Source organism: Cornus florida, unplaced genomic scaffold, assembly GCF_030987335.1.
Source record: "Cornus florida cultivar Cherokee Brave unplaced genomic scaffold, ASM3098733v1 CherokeeBrave_3.0.0_Hap2_Chr01, whole genome shotgun sequence".
NCBI lineage: Eukaryota > Viridiplantae > Streptophyta > Magnoliopsida > Cornales > Cornaceae > Cornus > Cornus florida.
This window is the reverse complement of record NW_026775571.1, coordinates 41,697,315-41,704,312: the sequence shown is the minus strand read 5'-3', so window position 1 is coordinate 41,704,312 and position 6,998 is coordinate 41,697,315.

Genomic DNA, 6,998 nt, shown 5'->3' with positions numbered 1-6,998 from the left:
GCTTTCTTTATTTGTGTGTTGTGTTGATTGGTTCATTGGTGTTTCTTCTGAGATTTGACAGGAGATGGTCGAAGGGAGAGTAATCAAATCTTTGCTTAGGCTCAAAATCTAATGAATGTTTCAGACACTATCTCTATATTTTCAATTAATACTGGTTCTGTTTTTAGTATATGAGATATGGGCTATTTAATCTAATTTCTTCCTTCTGTCGAGTTCTAACAAAGGTACAGATAAATTTCTTTGATCATCTTTAGCTTTCTTCCCAGAAAGACGAAGCTGGACCACCATCTATAAGTCATATATATATATATATATATATATATATGTCTGTGTGTATTTCTAATATTCTATGTAAGCACACACATGTATGTATGTCAGTGTAATTCTTGTTCTTTTTTAATTTCTTTTATGCTTGGATTAAATCGTTTAGAAATATTGTGTATTTTTTACTAAAGTATAAAGTTTCCTCATTCCACAAACATTTTTGAGTTAAATAATTTCTTAGACATCTACACTCACTTATATTTTATTTTCTGCGGAAAAATTTTTTGAAATACTTTTTGTTGAAACAAAAGAAAATTTCTATGTTATAATTATTTTGTATTAAAGTCTAGAGATTATTACAGAAAAAAGAATTTGGGTGTATTAGAAATTAGAACAATAACTAATCTTTTCTTAAAATAAGAAATATATATTAAATTAACTTAGTAATTTATTTTTGTATTCTATTATCTTATCTTTTTACTTTTCTTTTATTTCGGTGCAAACTTGTATATGGACGCTGCTACTGATATTCAAATAAACCTTGAAGATGTTGAAGAAAGTGGCGATGAAGTTGAAGAGATACAAGGAGATAAGGAAGCTTTCAAACCAAAAAAAGCTGTAAAACGAAAAAGAAAATTCACCTCTGCTGTTTGGAAATATTTTAAGATACGTCCTCTTGCTAAAGACAAGAAGCCAAGATGCGAGTGCAATAAATGCGGGATTGTTTATTTGTGTAGTTCGAAGTATGGAACTGGGAATATGAAGCAGCATATTGATAATTGTATCAGAAAGGACACACGTGATATAGGTCAGCTTCTTTTATCTCAAGTGCATTCATCAAAATTTGATCCTGAAAAGTTTCGTGAATTATTGACTACTGCTATTATAATGCATGAGCTACCTTTTCAATTTGTTGAGTATGAGGGCATTAGAGCAGTATGTCGATATTTATGTGAAGATTTTCAACCTATTAGTAGGAATACTGCCAAGGCTGATATCTTGAAAATGTATAAAACTGAAAAGGGTAGGCTTCGACACTTGTTAGGATCAGTGCAGGGTAGGATTTGTTTGACATCTGATTTATTGACTTCTTTAACTACCGATAGGTACTTATGCCTCACTGCACATTTTATTGATGATAATTGGCAATTACAGAAAAGAATCTTGAACTTTTGCTACATGCCATCACCACATAATGGGGTTACCATAAATGAAAAAATTTACACATTGTTAACCAAATGGGGGATTGAGAAAAAACTGTTTTCAATCACTTTGGATAATGTTTTTTCAAATACTTCATTTGTTGACATGTTGAAGTGTCAATTAAATTTAAATGATGCATTGTTAAGTGATGGTAATTATTTTCACATTCGGTGTTGTGCTCATATTTTGAATTTGATTGTGCAAGATGGTTTAAAAGAAATTGATGAATCTGTCATTAAGATTCGTGAAAGTGTTAAGTATGTTAAAGATTCTCCGGGGAGAAAACAAAAATTTTTGGAATGCATTTCTCATGTGTCTTTGGATTCTAAGAAAGGTTTAAGGCAAGATATTTCTACAAGATGGAACTCAACATTTATTATGCTTGAGTGTGCCATTTATTATCGTCGTGCATTTTGTCACATGGCATTAAGTGACTCAAACTATAAGCATTGTCCATCTAAAGATGAGTGGAGCAAAGTGGAGAAGATTTGCAATTTCTTAGGAGAATTTTATAACGTCACCAAAGTCTTTTCTGGAACAAAATATGCTACAACAAATTTGTACTTTCCTGCTGTGTTTTTAGTTCAACGAAAATTGCTAACTGAAAAGGAGAGTTTGGATGAGTTCTTGTCTAACATGGCCACTAAAATGTATTCGAAATTCTCTAAATATTGGTCAGAATTTAACATGATCCTTGCTATTGCTGTGATTTTAGACCCTCGTTTCAAGCTTTATTTTGTGGCTTTTAGTTACACGAAGATTTATGGTTATGATTCTAGAGAGATCAAAAGGGTCCGTGATAACTTGTTTAGTCTCTTTAATGAGTATTTGCATGATTTTCCTTCTCCTATGAGCACAAAAGCCACTTCATAAACAGTTGAAAGTTGTTCTTATAAAAGAGAAGAAGCACTTTGGACAAAATAGAGTAGAGAAATCATGAAGGTAATTTGATATTTTATTTTTTCATTTACGTATTTTAACTAGTTTTACTTTATTCTTGTAAAATATTTATTTGAGTACTTGCTTTTACTTATTTATTTTTTATATAGGAATTTGATAGTTTTGAAAGTGATGAATTTGCTAGTGCTCAAAAATCAGAATTAGAATTGTATTTGGATGAGCTAAAGGTTGACAGGAACGTAGACCTTGATGTGCTTGTATATTGGAAGGCCAACCAGTTCAGGTATCCAGTACTTTCTCGTATGGCTCGAGATGTATTAAGCATTCCAGTGTCTACGGTTGCTTTCGAGGCTGCTTTTAGTGTTGGTGGTCGAATTCTTGATCAGTTCCGTAGTTGTCTTAAACCCGAGAATGTGGAGGCTTTGGTTTGCACAAGAGATTGGTTATTTAATATAAAAGGTAATCAATTCAAATTTCTATTAATTAAATTAAATTTACTTTCATTGGTATTTATATTAATTTTTCTTTTGGTGTTTTTAAATGAAGAGAGCATGTAACTTCAATTGGATGACCTTGTTATGGAGTTTGATGATTTGACCATAAGTAATAAAGAGGGCGTTCCTTCAGCACAATGTTTAAACACCTGTGCTGATATGGTTTAATAAGGTATTAATGATGTTATAACTCAATTTATTATTAATATTTTAGCAAATAAATTGTAATACTTATATAACTTGTGCTCTTTTTTTTTTTCAGCTCTCTATTTGGTGAAACTTTTTTTGGTGCTACTACTATTTTGGAAGTTATCTTTTGATCATGCCTTCTTCATTGAAGCTAGTGATTATCCTTTTTAGTGGTTTTGATTAACAAAGAGCATATGCTTGGAGGTGACCCTTTTGTTAGTAATCTGCATATGACAAAGAGCAATATGATTCTACTGAACTACTTTCTTTTTTGGAGGTTGACATGACTGTATTTTACTGCTGCTGCTACTATGAAAGGTAAAACACTAAAAGCTCTATAAAAACACTTCTTTGTTGTTGTTACTCTGACGAATCTGCATAAAACCTTCTATCATGTCTGCTAAATGCTCTTTTTTTATTGCCAATTATTGTTTCATATTCTTGCTGCTCCTCACAGTTAGACTTTGCTATGTCTATACTGTAGAGATTAGCATAATTAAACTTCCCTGATTGGTGATGACTTTTCTCATTAATAAGTGTCAAATTGTAGTGCTAGGAAACTATAATCAGATGAACTTGTGTGTTTACAATAGATTGGATAAGTGATTTTGCATATTTTGTTTTAAGTTACTGGAACTCCGGTCGCACATATTTACTTTCTTCTTCTTCTTGTTGTACTCCACCCCCCATGCAACCGAATAGGTTGATATTGTAGTAGTCGGAAAAATGGGATTACTTCATATATAACATCCTTGGAATTTCAAGATTTTCTTTGTTCTAATCCATATAATTTTATATTCACATCATTACCAAATGCTGGCTTATTTGATTCGCATGGTCTTGGTGCATTGATTTATGCTGGAACTGGAATAGTGGAAGGAAGTAATTCATCTGGAGAGTGGGAGGAACTGGAACTAAAGACATCTCAGGTTTATATACATACCTGTGTATGTTTTTTTTTTCCCCTTGTTTTGGGAAAGGAGGGGAAGGGGGTTGTTAAAGGGGGTTTTTATGCATACAAGCTTCTTTGTGTTGGAGTGAATCAAGGATTGATCATTTCACATCATTCACATTTGAGGAATAATAATAGGAACTAAAGTCATTTTGTTTTCTTTCCTCTTCTTCTTGTTTTTGTTTTTTTTCCCTTTATTTTATTTTTTTGTCATGTGTGTCACTTATGATGCAGTTTACCAAATTGATGAAACTAGAGGTGCCTCTCTCTTGATACTAAGAAACAGTGACTCGAGGACTACGAACTGTGAAAGTTGGTGGTTCTGACATAAAAATTACATCTTGGAGCATCTTTTCGAAAATCGTATTGTTTTTTTCCTGTTAGATGGTTTCTTGTAGAAATAACTTTGAACTTTGAGAGTTTCACCGATCACATAACTACACACTGTAATTTTTATCATTTCTGTACACAGAAATCAAGCATTGTAAATGTATTTTCCCTTGAGCATTTAATGTCATCGTGTGAGCTAAAATGATTCTCTTTGATTGGTAGCAGTCTGGGTTCACCAGTTTGGTCTCCAATTCAGTTTATTCTTTTATATTTTCAGTTAAGTCCTTGTCTATTTTTTATAACATATATACTAGACAATTTGCTTCAACTTGAGGTGTCCATTTTTAGCAAGGAATATGGATACAAATATATCAATATTTTATCATCCCAACTGTAAAATGAGCTAAAATCTGCTGCAAGTTGAACCTATTACAGACCCTTATGGTCCTTTAATCATTGATGAGAATTTAGAGGCTATTATTGTTGTCAGGTCCTTTAAATTAATTGTTGTTCTTTAATCCAAAATATCTAAATGAGATATGAGTTTCTTGTGGGGGACTTGTAGATTGATCTTCTGCCTTTTGAGCACGAACATATTAGAATTATCATTTCCATTTTAGCATAGATTAGGTTGCTTATGCCAGAAAAAACATGTTCGAGTTCAAAATATCTTACATATTGCTCCCAAAAAAAAAATAGATAGAAAAATAAATAAAAGGGCTAAAGTAACTTATACGATTCTGAATTGCTCATTTATTGTTTCACTAGTGATTACATTTAATGTTTCAATCACTTTTGCAGTTTTGATGACAAAGTTGGTTTAATAAGTGGAGCTAATTATGAGGATATATCTATGATATATCATAATAACCAAACAGGCAGATGGATCTCTTCATTTAGGTATGGCTTTTCCTGGAAATGTTGATTTGACTATCTTTTGTTGAAACAATCTGCTTGACTATGGTTAAACTAATTAGGATGGTTTTCAATCTTTTTTAACACATTTACTTCACAAAAGATAAAACCTATGCTAAGAACCTTTATATTTAAATCACATCCAATATTTCTCTCTCTCTCTCTCTCTTTTATTTCAATGGTTTATTCAAAAGCACTCTTACCAGCTTGGTTGATTAGAAGGACTAAATACAAAAGAGAAAGCCACTCTATTGTATTTGGGCCAGTAATATCTCCATTTGATCAGATAGGAAATTTTCCACACAACTTTTATAGAGAAAACTTAAACTTTTAGGCTGTTGATCTATATATTTTATACTAAAGTTATTTTTCCCATTTTAAATGATAATGATATATATATATATATATATATATATATATATATATATATATATATTAAAGAAAGTTGATTTAATGATGACTTGTCATGTACATTGATTCTCTTTTTTCATCCCTTTGTATTAAAAATCATGTTTCCTATCATATTTGATTTTTTAAAGTCATTTCAATATGCCATTGACCTCACATAAGGCAATCGATTGTGGTATGTAAGGGGGAAAAAAAATAGAAGTATGGCATACCCAAGGAGATATTTATAAAATGAAACTGCTAGATTTTCAAGTGTGCCAAATATATAATGTTCACAAGCTTAATCAATTTGAGTTATGGGTGCCTCAGGCTTGGTTTACTTAAAATGAGTTTAGATCAAGTTTTAAACTTGGCTTATGAAGTTGAGCTATTTATTTTGTCTCCTTTCCTGTCTTTGATTTTGTCTGTCTGTATTGGAGCCTGGGGGTATCCATATGCGTGTTTGTAGAGATTACAGACTCTCGAGTCTGATTAAAAGGAATTTAATATAACACCATTATATTCATTGGGTCTGGTCAGCACCACATGACTATTCTTGGAATATATTAGTCAATTGTGGGAATATATCTATATATAAGCCAATTTATCTTGGAAAATACTCTTTTAAGTCTTTGTTATGTCATCCAACATATATATGGGTTTTTTTTTACCTTGAAGTTTTATTAGTTTTATCATTTTATATAGATTAGAGGTAAAAAAATTGGGAACAACATACTACAGTGGGGGTGAAAGATTTTGACAAGCTTGGAGATGGAATGTCATGATCTTTGTTTGGTGATAGGCTCAGAGAATGAAATAGCCTTTTTCATTGAAGCCAGTGAATGGTATGTTTAACACTTTGCTCATGTGCTCATAAGGTTTTTTTTTTTTTTTACTTGATTTTTATTAGTTTTATCTTTTTATATAGATTAGAGGTAAAAAGACTGGGAACTACATACTACATTGGAGGTGAAAGCTTCTTGACAAGCTTGGAGATGGAATGTCATGATCTTTGTTTGGTGACAGGCTCGGTGAATGAAATAGCAAGTGACAAGCTTCCAGTTCTAGAGCATGGCCACTTTTCTTTTTTCTTGAATGAATGGGACTTTGTGGATTTTAGTTATATATATATGTTGGATGATTTGTTGAAACAATTTGGGTTGAAAAGATATGTAACTGATATTATATTGTTTCTATTTATTTTGATGCCTTAGAAACATAAATGGGTTGAAAAAAAGAAACTCACTCAACCTGATTTATTTGATAAATGGGTTAAATGGGTCTTGTCGTGTTGAATTCAACACGACACGACCCAATTATTACATGGGTCATGTCGTGTTGAACTCAACATGACACGACCCAAT